This window comes from Taudactylus pleione, unplaced genomic scaffold, assembly GCF_031769625.1.
Source record: "Taudactylus pleione unplaced genomic scaffold, aTauple2 ptg000186l, whole genome shotgun sequence".
NCBI classification, from domain to species: Eukaryota; Metazoa; Chordata; class Amphibia; order Anura; family Myobatrachidae; genus Taudactylus; species Taudactylus pleione.
Genome location: NW_028284588.1, coordinates 195,048 through 207,847, shown reverse-complemented (window position 1 = coordinate 207,847; position 12,800 = coordinate 195,048). Strand labels below are relative to the sequence as shown.

The following is a 12,800-nucleotide window of genomic DNA, read 5'->3' as shown; positions in this document are numbered from 1 at the left end:
CAACTACAGGCAATGCGGATTTCCACTTGTTGCTATAAGGCTACACATATCATGGTTGTATAGAAGGCAATGTAGTCAGGATCCCGACAGTGACCTCCCCAATGGTCACAATATCCGCAGCAGAATCCCAACCCCCAAATACAGATGAATCCAAACGGTGACTGCTACAGTTAGGGTTAGGCACTAGGGGGACAGTGTTAAGAGCTGTGGGTTAGTCTTGGTTGGACCTAGTTGGTAAAGAGCCTTGAGGGCCGATTTAGCTGTAAGTGGTGATGGTCAGAGGACCAAAGGTGTGATGCAGCCAATGGGCTGTTGAAGCAGCCTTGAGGGCTGGAGTGCCTCGGCTGGCAGTGGCCTGAGGGCCTGGAGCAAGATGCAGCCTTTGAGCTGGTGAAGCAGCTTTGAGGGCTGATTTGCCTTGGCTGGTAGTGGCCTGAGGGCCTGGAGCAAGATGCAGTCTTTGGGCTGGTGATGCAGCCTTGAGGGCTGGTTTGCCTTGACAAGTTGTGACCTGGGACCCCAGGGTTAGATGATGAGTCTTAGGTGGTGGAAGTTCAAAGACATAGCACTGCTACCAATATTGCCAGGATGACACTAGCGATGGTGTGCTGCTTTGCACACAGGGAACGCTGAGTGGCTCCCAGTGCCACCGGGATGACACCGGTGACGGTATGCTGGCTTGTGCACTGGGATGCTAAGTTGCTACCAATGCTGCCAGTATGACACTGGTGATGGTGCGCTGGTCTGTGCATTGGAACCACTGAGTAGGTACCAGTGCCGCCGGGATGACACTGGTGACGGTGCACTGGCTTGCGAACTGGGGGTGCTAAGTTGCTACCAATGCCGCCGCGATGACACTGGTGACGGTGTGCTGGCTTGCACACTAGGGATGCTAAGTTGCTACCAATGCCGCTGGGATGACACTGGAGACGCTGCGCTGGTCTGCGCACTGGGACCGCTGAGTAGCTACCAGTGCCGCCGGGATGACACTGGCGATGGTGCACTGGCTTGGGCACTGAGGGCAATAAGTTGCTACCAATGCCGCCTCGATGACACTGGCGATGGTGCACTGGCTTGTGCCCTTGGGGCGCTAAGTTGCTACCAATGCCGCCGGGATGACACTGGTGGCGGTGCACAGGATTGCGCACTCAGAAAGCTGGGTTGCAGCCACTATTGCCGGGTTGACACAAGCCGCCAGGCTAGACTGGCGCTTCTGGAGGAGGAAGTACATCATGCCGTCTGGATGACATGAGCAGGAGGAATGCAGACTGTACCACCAGGATGGTACAAATGGCAGTAGACAAACACAGTAAACTGACACAGGAAATCGACTGAGAATTGGGAGACTGGAACAACTGGAAGTATGAGAAACTATCACCAACATGGAGTGAAGGACTGGGTGCAATTTAGCAGACACAGGGTCCAATCCAAGTATGCCCTGTAAGCCTCCCTAATGACAGACTCCTGCACCTGGCCTGTGCACACAGACAAGATAATCAATTAGTGTGCAGCTGATATTGTACAGAGAGAGAGAGAAATTACTGAACACATGGGATCAGCACACAGACAGACAGGAATGATTGCAGTGTCTCAGTAGCAACTAAAATGATCTGCTTAACCACAGATCCTAACAGTACCCCCTCATTGACGAGGGGTTAATGAACCCCTTGATCCTGGTTTGTTTGGAAAGTTCTCAAAGAATCTTCTCTTCAAGGTAGGAGCATGCAGAAATATTTCCGGAACCCAGGAACGCACCTCTGGCCCATACCTTTTCCAGTGCACAAGAAACTGGAGACAGCTTCTGGAAACTGTGGAGTCCAAGATTTTTTTCCACGACATCCCTGAACAAGAACTGGTGGAGGTCTGACCGAATACTTGGGAGAAAATCTGGTGGAGAGAAAAACTGGTTTCAGAAGAGAACAATGGAATGTGTTAATGATCCTGAGAGACCGGGGTAACTTTAGTCGGAAGGCCACAGGATTTACTTGAGCAATGATTCTGAATGGCCCAATGAACTTGGGTCCCAATTTTTGTGATCTTTGGTGAATATTGATGTTCTTGGTGGATAGCCAAACCAAATCCCCTACCTTCGGACTGCAAGGTCTACGGCATCAGTCTGCCCGGCCCTTGGAATGACCAGATGCCTGCAGAAGGGACTGATGAACTTTCCTCCAGACAGATCATAATCTGGAAACCAATGAAGATGAAGGACCTGGATTTGTTGAAGACTCAAGGGAATTGCTCCTGGGATGAATTCCAAAGCTGCAGAAAATGGAGAAACTGAGGATGAGGAATGACGAGAATTGTTGTAAGCGAACTCAGCAAAAAGGTAAGAGAGACACCCAGTTGTTCTGACATTTGGCGATGAAGCAGTGGAGATACTGCTCAAGGGATTGATTGGCCCTCTCTGTCTGGCATTTGGACTGCGGATGATATCACGACGAGAGGCTGACTTTGATGCCCGGCTCTGCAGAAAAGAACCTCCAAAATCTTGCAACAAACTGGGTACCGTGGTCTGAAACAATGTCCAAGGGGAGCCCATGAGTTCTAAAGACATGTTGAATAAAAAGTTCCACAAGTTCCTTGGCTGAGGGTAACTTGCTGAGAGGAACAAAATGCACCATTTTTGAGAATCTATCGACAATTGTCCAGATGAATGTACAACGAGCAGACAATGGGAGACACACCACAAAGTCCATAGCGATATGTGTCCATGGCTTAAGAGGAGTAGCTAATGGACACAACAGACTGACAGGAGAAGTACGGAGAGTCTTGTTCTTAGCACAGACATCTGCAAACTCATCAACATCTTGATGTATGGACCACCACCAAACAGAGGGTGACAGAAGTTCTAGTGTTCTGGCAACACCTGGATGACCCCCAGCCTTAAGGACTGCTTTGCGAGACCCCTCAGGGACATAAACTAAGCCATGGAGCATTTCCAGAGGAGCTTCAGATTGATAGTGTCTGAGTGAGCCTGCCAAAGTTCTCGCCATGGTGAAATTAATCCGAGAGGAGGGAATGATGGACTCCTCATCACCAGTAGAACAAGGTTCATCAGAAAAACTGCGCGAAAGGGCATCCGCCTTCACGTTCAGAGTGAAGAACAGAGCCCATCGTGCTTGTCTGGTATTCAGGGCCTGACTCGGACCCGGACGCTATTTGCGGATGGTCATTCCAAAAAATGGCCGTCTATTTAAATTGAGCGCTCGCTCTTTGCGGTTTGTTGATGCCTCTATGTCTGAGCGAGCAAACGAAAAATGCGCTCGCTATTTTGTAAAGACGCCCCTTTGCCGTTCGCATCACACGTCATCTCCGGTATTTATTAGATTAATCATGTACATCTAAAGGCATCTGAACTGCTCGCAGTGCTTGTGGTAGCTTTTTCTTACCGCTATCACTGCGAGCAGTTCAGGCTAAAAGACGACCAAGTGACGTGGTCGATGACGCTCCTTTACTAATTATGCACTCCCATTAAATGCCCTTTTGACCGTTAGGCACGCCTGCGTTCGGATCTCCACTCCCCCGTTTTCAAGCACCTTCCCCTGTTACCACCCACAAACGGTACATTCTGTTAATCAAATTAGCAGCCCCTCACTGTTTTGCGAGCGCACAATTTCTGACCGCAATGACTGGTTGGAGCATGCGCATTACAACCCATATGCATGCACAGCTGTGCGAACATCGCTCAGAGCGAATGAGCGGCCGCTTACGAGCGGCTCTGAATCAGGCCCTCAGTCTCTTGGCAGACTCAATATAGGCCAGATTTTTATGATCTGTAAACACAGTGGGCCTGATTCAGACCCAGTCGCAAGCACTGAGCGCTCGCAACCGGGTCGATGGTGGCCCAGAGCGCATGCGCACTACAGAGCCGGCTCCGTCTTGCGCATGCGCGAGACCCGGATAGCAACGGGCAAGCTGTTGTTCCGGGTGCTGTCGATGTTGAGTGACAGCATGCCCACTTTTGTGGGCGGGCTGGGGGGGGTGGCTGCCCAGACAGAGGCGTTCCCATGAGAACGCCTACCGTCTGGGGGCGGCCCCACTGACATCACAAGTGATGTCAGTGGGAGAGTTTTTGGCTCTGTTTGAGCCGAAAGCTCTCTGGGGCTTGCGGCAATGAGACCCTACCATAAGGGTCTCATCGCAAGCCAGATGGTCGTGATGGTCTTGACCATCGCGACCATCTTCCTGGCCGCCAGCTATAGCTGTGGGTGCGAGCTATGCGAGCGGCCAGAAGGCCGTTCTAAAAAAAAAAAAAAAAGACCGCCCCTGATTCAGAGCGAACGCTCTGTCAGAGTGACCGGCTCTGAATCAGGCCCAGAGACCACATAGTTAGCCCCCTCTAACCAGTGGCACCAATCTTCGAAGGCCCACTTGATAGCCAGAAGTTCCTGATTGCCCACATCTTAATTTCTTTCAGCTGCCTGGAATTTCCGTGAAAAGAAAGCACAAGGATGCAATTTACTATCTTTCATGTCTCTTTGAGAAAGAATAGCTCCTACACCAGTCTCAGAAGCATCCACTTCAACTATGAAAGGAAGATCGGGATTGGGATGATGGAGGACAGGTGCACCCACAAAAGCCATCTTGAGTTGATTGAATGCCTGCACAGCTCTGGGAGACCAGTTACTGATATATGCTATGGGAGAGACAATAGTGGAGAAGGACTTAATAAATCGGCAATAATAATTCACGAAGCCCAGAAATCCCTGAATGGCCTTCAGAGACGTGGGCTGTTCCCAATCCAAGATTGCCTTAATTTTATTTGGATCCATGGAGAATCCCCATGATGAGATTACATAACCTAGAAAGGATATCTCTTCCACCTCAAACTCGCACTTCTCCTGTTTGGCATACAAGTTATTCTCCAGGAGTCTTTGTAGTAACAATCTCACGTGCTGCCGATGTTGTTCCAGAGACTTGGAAAAAATAAGGATATTCTCCAAATAAACTACAGCGAAGACTCACAGAAAATCTCTCAAGATCTCATTTATGAAGTCATTTATGAGTGCGTATTGAAGGCCATCTTCCATACATCACCTATTACGAATTCCGATGCCTACTCCATTTGACACCACAAGAACCCAGCTAGCGAGATCTTCCACCAATAACAACTGCCCTTTGTTCCCTTAGAACTAGGATATGTTCACCGGTACTTAGGCAGCCGCGTGGACTTGGAGATACAGGGGAATTAAATAGGTAAAGAATGTACAGTTAGGACTGACACAGTTGATGATGATAAGGATATCGATGGTCCAGATGTTGTGAGAGTGCAGTTTGGTTTTTTGGACAATAGCTTGGGAGCCGATGGTGTGGCAGCTGTGCCGATAGTGCAGCAATGGTGCTGATGGTGCAGCAGTGTTGCCAATGGTGCGGCAATTATGCTGATGGTGCGGCAATGGTGCCAATGGTGTGGAAATAGCCGTAGATAAACAGTCTATGGTTTAATAATGGCTTTGAGTGCCGATGATGCGGCAAGCGTGCCGATGGTGCAGCAATGGTGCCGATGGTGCGGCAATAGCCATATATAAACAGTCTAGGGATTAATATTGGCTTTGAGAGCTGATGCTGCAGCAATGGTGCCGATGTTGCAGCGATGGTGCTGATGGTGCGGCAATTGCCGTAGATAAACAGTCTACGGTTTGATAATGGCTTTGCGAGCCGATGGTGTGGCAAGTGTGCCGATGTTGAATGTTGGCAGCACAAGAGCTGCAGGATGCGGCTAGGAAGCCATTTGGAGATTGGTGGTAGCATGGAAGCTACTTGTAGTGGCTAGGAAGCCGTTTGGTGGTAGCACGGAAGCTACTTGGAGCAGCTAGGAAGCCGTATGGTGAATGTTGGCAGCACGGGAGCTGCTGGACATGGCTAGGAAGCCGTTTGGAGATTGGTGGTAGCACAGAATCTACTTGGAGCAGCTAGTAAGCCGTTTGGAGATTGGTGGTAGCACAGAAGCTACTTGGAGCAGCTAGGAAGCCGTAAGGTAGTTCAGTGAACAGGAGAACAGGAACAACCTGACTCTGCCGCCAGGCTGAGGGAATTCACAGACACTCTGTAATGCAGCCTGTGTCGCCCGGTTGACATAAGCAGCTGATATGGTCTAGGCAGGGGCCTAAACAGCAGACAGATGGATTCAGATGCTGCAGTAACACATTATGGAGGCAGTGAGGTGGAAACACTGCAGGTAACAAGATAAATGCAGACAGACAGGACTGTGGTATATTACTGCAGGGCTGAATGGAGACAGGATCCAGATTCAATAACCAAAGTACTGAGTAACCGGTAAGCACTAGGAATTGAACACAGCAAACATACACTGGTAGTGACACAGTATAACCGGCAATGAGATCAGGGCTGGGTGTAAACTTATGAGATGCAGGATCCAATCAGAGACCATTCCTGGAGAGTGATTCCTAATTAAAAGGCATGTGTGTACCTGCTATGCAAGGAGAGAGCTAGTTAATTAGTGAAGACATGAAACAAAACAAACAGACAGACCTGAATGACAGGCAATGAATTGACACAGACAAGACAGGATTTCCAGCTTCCTCCAAAAAGCCAGAACAAGGATAGGACATGATGCAGTATCCCAGTAACAACTAAGACTGGGAATTGCCACCAAGATGATTTGCTAACCGCAAATCCTAACATCACCTCCACGGATGCGGATGAGATTATAAACTCCACGTAGATAGATCTTGGAGAAGATAGATGCCCCCGTAACTGGTCAAGCAGGACTGAGATCAAGGGCAGAGGGTAGGTATTCTTCATGGTGATCTTGTTAAGACCACAAAAGTCTATGCAAGGCCGTAGGGATCCATCCTTCTTTTGAACAAAAAAGAAACCAGCCCCCCACCAGAGGCTTTGATGGCCAAATGAATCCTTTCTTCAGGGCGTCCTCAAAATACTCTTGCATAGCCTTATCTTCCGGAACAGACAAAGCATAAAGCCTACCCTTAGGAAGTCTGGCATTAGGTACAAGGTCAATGGCACAATTGAAAGCTCGATGGGGTGGTAGAACATCGGCTTTCTTCTTGGAAAAGACCTCCACCAGGTCATGATAGGGAGCAGGAATTGTGGGAGTCGCAGTGGGAACGAGGGTGGCCAGACGAACCAGATGAGAGAAGCAATGCATGAAAAAGGAGGAACCCCATTGTATAACTTCTCCAGACTGCCAGTGGATGATTGGGTTGTGTTTCCATAACCATGGCAGGCCCAGGACAATGGGAGTGAAGAAAGGACAGGGTCTCCTGATGTAGAACTCCAACAGTCAACTGTAAGGGCAGCGTCCGAAAGGAGATAGGCACTGAAGAGAGACTCCTGCCGTCAAGACCAACAAGAGTGAGTGGATTCTTCAGGGGTACAGGAGGAAGCCCTAAAGTCTCAAAGAACGCCTGGTCCATGAAGCTTTTTGCGGCCCCACTATCGATAAATGCTGAGACTGAAACCTGGGCATCTGAAGATTGGAGCAAGATAGGAAATAGGACTGAGGGGGTCATTCAGACCCGGTGTGCTTGCAACCGGGTCGATGGATAGCCCTGCGCACGCACAGCGGCCGCACTGCACGTGCAAAAGCCCGGGAGCGAGAGAGAAACTCTCTCGCTCTGGAGCTCGCTACAAAAGGGGCGGCTGTCGATGTTGATCGACAGCTAGCCCCTTTTTGTAGGCGTGGTGGGTTCCAAAACGGAGGCGTTCCTTAAGGAATGCCTACCATTTTTTGGGCGACTGCATGGACATCATCAGTGATGTCAGAGGGTAGCTTCCTGCTCCATCAGAGCAGAAAGCACCCTGGGGCTTGCGAGTGCCCAGACCCAACCTTAGGGTCTGGTCGCAAGCCCCGATGGTCGCGATGGTGATCACCATCGCGACCATCACCCTGGTAACCTACAGCTTAGCTTGCGACCAGGAGCCCGTACCAAAAACAAAGCAGCACCCGCCCTCATTCAGAGAGAGCGATCGCTTCTCACTGCGATCGTTTTGCAGTGCCGCCGGGATGACACTGGCGACGGTGCGCTGGCTTGCGCACTGGGAATGCTAAGTTGCTACCAATGCCACCGGGATGTCAATGGCAACGATGAGCTGGTCTGTGCACTGGAATCGCTGAGTAGCTACCAGTGCTGCCAGGATGACACTGGCAACAGTGCACTGGCGTGCGCACTGGAGATGCTAAGTTGCTACCAATGCCGCCAGGATGACTCTGGCGACGGTGCACAGGATTGCGCACTCAGAATGCTGGGTTGCGGCCAATGTCGCCGGATTGACATAAGCCGCCAGGCTAGACTGGCGCTTCCAGAGGAGGAAGCACACCGTGCTGCCTGGATGACACGAGCAGCACAAGCAGGAGGAATGCAGACTGTGCCACCAGGATGGTACAAACGGCAGTTGACAAACACAGTAAACTGACACTTGATTGAGAATCAGGAGACTGGAATAACCGGAAGTACAAGAAACTATCACCGTCATGGAGTGAAGGAGAGGCTGCAATTTAACAGACACAGAGCCAAATCCGAGCATGCCCTGTAAGCCTTCCTAATGACAGACTCCTGCACCTGGCCTGTGCACGCAGACAAGATAATCAATTAGTGTGCAGCTGATATTGTACAGAGACAGGGCCTGATTCAGAGCCGGACGCTATTTGTGGTCGTTCGTTCTGAAAAAAGGGTGGCTATTCAAATGAACCGTTCGCTCTTTGCAGTCTGTTCACGCCTCTATGTCTGAACGAGCGAACAAAACTTGCGGTCGTTTTTTTGGCAAACTACGCCCCCTGGCCGCTCGCATCCTACATCATGTCCGCTATTTATTTGATTAATCGAGTACATCGGCCAGCGTATGAACTACTCGCTATTCTTGTGGTTGTTTTTTCCTACCGCAATCATGCGAGCAGTTCTGACTATAAAATAACCCAGTGACGTGGTCAATGACGCTGCTGTATTAATTATGCACACACATAAAATGCCCGTTTTGACCTTTAAGCACGCCTGCGTTCTGATCTCCACTCCCCGTTTTCAAGCACTTTCCCCTGTTACCACCCACATACGCCTCCTCCTGTCACTCCATAGCAGGCATTCGCTATTTAGCGAACAAACGATTTTCGGCCGCACTGACTGGTTCACGCATGCGTATTACGATCCGTACGCATGTGCAGTTGGGCAAACATCGCTCGGAACGAACGAGCGGCCGCTTACGAGCGGCTCTGAATCAGGCCCACAGAGAGCAATTACTGAACACATGGGATCAGCACAAAGACAGACAAGAATGAATGCAGTGTCTCAGTAGCAACTAAAGTGATCTGCTTAACCGCAGATCCTAACAGACAGTTAGGATTAGGCTGCCAAATGGGATGGTTAGGGTTAGGCTACCAAATGGGATGGTAAGGGTTAGGCATCGTGAGAAGTTGGTAACGGTTAAGGTTAGAATACTCAATAAATTGTCTGCATTTTGACTATTGGGATTCTACTGCTGGTATTGTGACCATCAGGATGGTCACAGCTGGAATATCGTACCCAACCTATAAAAGACATACAGACAGAATTATGGGCAACACAGAGTTGTTGCGTATGAGTAATTAAGCCTGTACTCACACCAATCTTTTCACTAGAGACATGGGTGGTGCAAGTGTACAATGATGACGGCTATAAAACCGAGAATACGGATAGGGTCGGCACAGATGCAGAGATCTGTATAATACAGCATAGGGGTGAAATATTCGTATTTAGTTCAATACACATAATGTGTGAACAAATATCGTGACTGTCATTTTCTGTACTAGCCTCTACTAAGTGCAGACACAAGACGGAGTTGGTTCATCATGAAAAACCAACTAGGAATAGACTGGTCTATGAATGTGATGCCAGATAAGTCTTGCTAAGCCTCTGTGGAACTGCCAAATGTGGGAGGACATGGGGTTGACTTGGACAGTCCCTTTAGAGTATGGTTGTCTAGTAGGGGTTCTATGTGGTGAACTCCCTGCCTGTTATTTCTCTCATACCTTTGTCTATGTGACTATTGCACATATACAGTACATGTTTCCAGTTGTCATTGCCTATATATATATATCGTAATTTCAAACTGCTGCTGGTACCGTGTATTATCAGCTGACACACAAGACTACTCCAGGTACAACAGCTAGGCTGATTGGGTAAAAGAGCTACACAAACGCTCAGTATCTTGACAGCCGACAGCCATCACTGCTGGACGATAGAGGCAAAAGGTGCAGCATGATACATGCTATAACAGTCTGCCTAAATGCACACTTATACCACTTTCAGACAGAAAAATCTATAAAATCTGTGTTTTTCCCGTATCGTTCAACCCGGGAAGGACCCGGGAATTTGCTCCTAACCCCCTTTCATACAGCACATAATTCCTGGGAAATTCCTGGGTAGACCCCTTTCACACAGAACCCAGATTATCCCTGCAATATACAGTGTGTCATAATAAATGGACTGCTTTTATGGCACACAGAGATGAGGTCATGAAAAGTGGGTGGTGTCTGCTCACTGCATACATACAATGACATAGTAAAGACGACACACTTGTTTTGCAATCAAATTTTTTTTATTTGAAAGCCTCATGTTATGTACATGTTATGTCACATGTAACACCTGCTGTATTAAATTTTTTAAAGTGCTTCTTTTATTTTTCAACAAATATGCATTAGCCATTAACAACATGGCCTTAATACATTCAACAATTTAAATATATATATCTATATATAAAGACCATAGAAAAATAGGTTGTGCTGTCATGGAACTGAAAAATATAATAGGGGAGGCACCCCAACTATTAGAACTGTATGTCAGGGCCAGCCTTAGAAACGACACATATACAGTATACATTTTGTAATACAGCAGCCACACATGGGAGAAAGCTCACGACTGGCCTGTTAAGTGCAGTATACAAATTTTTAAATACAAAAGAAATGGAGGTAATGTGTGTACATTCTAAATTATGTACACCCCCATATATACACGTAGCTGACTTAAAGGGCACCCACACATTGCCCTAAGCTCTTGCCAGGCCTGTTAACGGCAGGATAAACAATATTGTCAAAAACAACAAGCTTCAACAAAAAAGAAATATAAAGTAGACAGCAAACATGTAAAACATCATACAAGTCTACAACTGTCTGTAGGCAGTGCTGACAATAGTGCTAAGTGGAGTGTTATGATGAGTGCCATCTGAATAACTATGCACTCTGCCATCCTGTGTATTAATCCCCGTGCCATCTGCATAAGTATGCACAGTGCCATATTGATTAGTATTTCTTGTGCCGTCAAGACTATTATGCACAGTGACATGTGGAGTGCTAGGCACTGTGCCCTCTGGACTGGTATTGGCCTGCTCTATACAGTGACATGTGGATTACTATTCCCTGTGCCATCTGGATAACTATGCACTGTGCCATGTGGAGTAGCATGAGGTGGATTGGAGGGGTTACTTTGCAGAAATGGTAGCCCTCTGCTATGCTGTTGGTAATTTCTAACAGGACCCTCAGAGTACTGAGGAGGATACATTACATAAGGTTGTGGAGTGTGTAACCTAGACACTAGACCGTTAAGGAAGACATCTGTGCCTCTCTGTTTTCACGTGAAATTCGTTCGTGTAGACCAACGAGCTGACTGACAAATGAATTTTGTAACTCTCTTTCATTGTCAAAGAAGCGCTGGAGTTGGGCATCCTCCTGTGCCTGGAATTCAGCATCAGAATCTCGCAGCTGATTTACCAGGATTCTGGTCATTGTGCGCGTTGCTAGCTCCATCTTGGAAGTTTTTTTCTTCCGCTCTGGTACTTCAAAGACTAGGAATAGAAGAAAAGAAAAAATACATTTACAAATGAATTCAAAGCCGTAATGTAAACATATATGTGCTTGTGGCCTACTGCACACTAGCTTCACATTGTAACAGATACATTGAGTCTAGATTTCAGCATAGTAAAATCAGCATAGTCATACTATAATGACAAGTCAATACAGGACAATGTTAACATCCCAAAAATAGTGGGTGTATAGTAACTTACTGTTCCTGCGCAATGTCGGAGTCTCAGTCTGTGCAGGAGTTGGCGTCCCACTCGTACTGCTTCCACTCACCTCAACCACACCCTCAAGTGTATTGGTGTCTAGGACCCCCATGGCAGCCATTGGATCTGTATCACTTATCTCTGTGATGCCATCAAAGAGTATTGGTGGTGTCATTGGGCAGGATTGGCTGTTTTCCGGGGTAACACTTCGTGAAGATGCACAACTAGACGATGATATGGCAATGGGATTAACCAGTGCAGAATTGCCAAAGACTTCATTACACTGATCGTAGTAAACCCATTCCATTCTGGCAGCACCACTTTTCCGCCAGTTATGGACGTGAACTTTGTTGTATTTGCGTAGAGCTTTCAGTTTGTTCACTACCTGCTGCCGGGTCCGCACAATGCCCCTTGAGGTGAGGACCTTAGCTATGTTTGTGTAGACTATAGCGTCCTTCACTGTGCCACTGATCTGTTTGCGGATCTCCTCCTCCCCTCTGACTGCCAGCAGCTCACGGATCTCCTCATCCTTCCAGTGCGCCATGCTTCTCTCTCTCTCTCCTTTTCTGCAGCACAATTCTGACATCAGACGCCAGCGCCACTGCCCCGCCCGCTCAGCCAATCAGGGAGACCCAGCCGCTCAGCCAATCAGCCTGTGCTCCGCCATCTCAGCCAATAAGCACTGTTTACTATGCCCTGAGTTGAAAAACCCGGGTCGGCGCCTTTCAGAAAGCCGCCAACCCGTGTAAGACCCGGGAAAAACCCTGGTAAATACCTGGGTCAAA

The 12,800-nt window shown here is 48.2% G+C and overlaps 1 pseudogene; it reads right to left on the bottom strand.

Moving 5' to 3' along the window:
• Positions 1–9,439: 9,439 nt before the first annotated feature.
• Positions 9,440–12,559, bottom strand: LOC148519619 (uncharacterized; annotated as a pseudogene).
• Between the last annotated feature and the right edge of the window lie 241 nt (positions 12,560–12,800).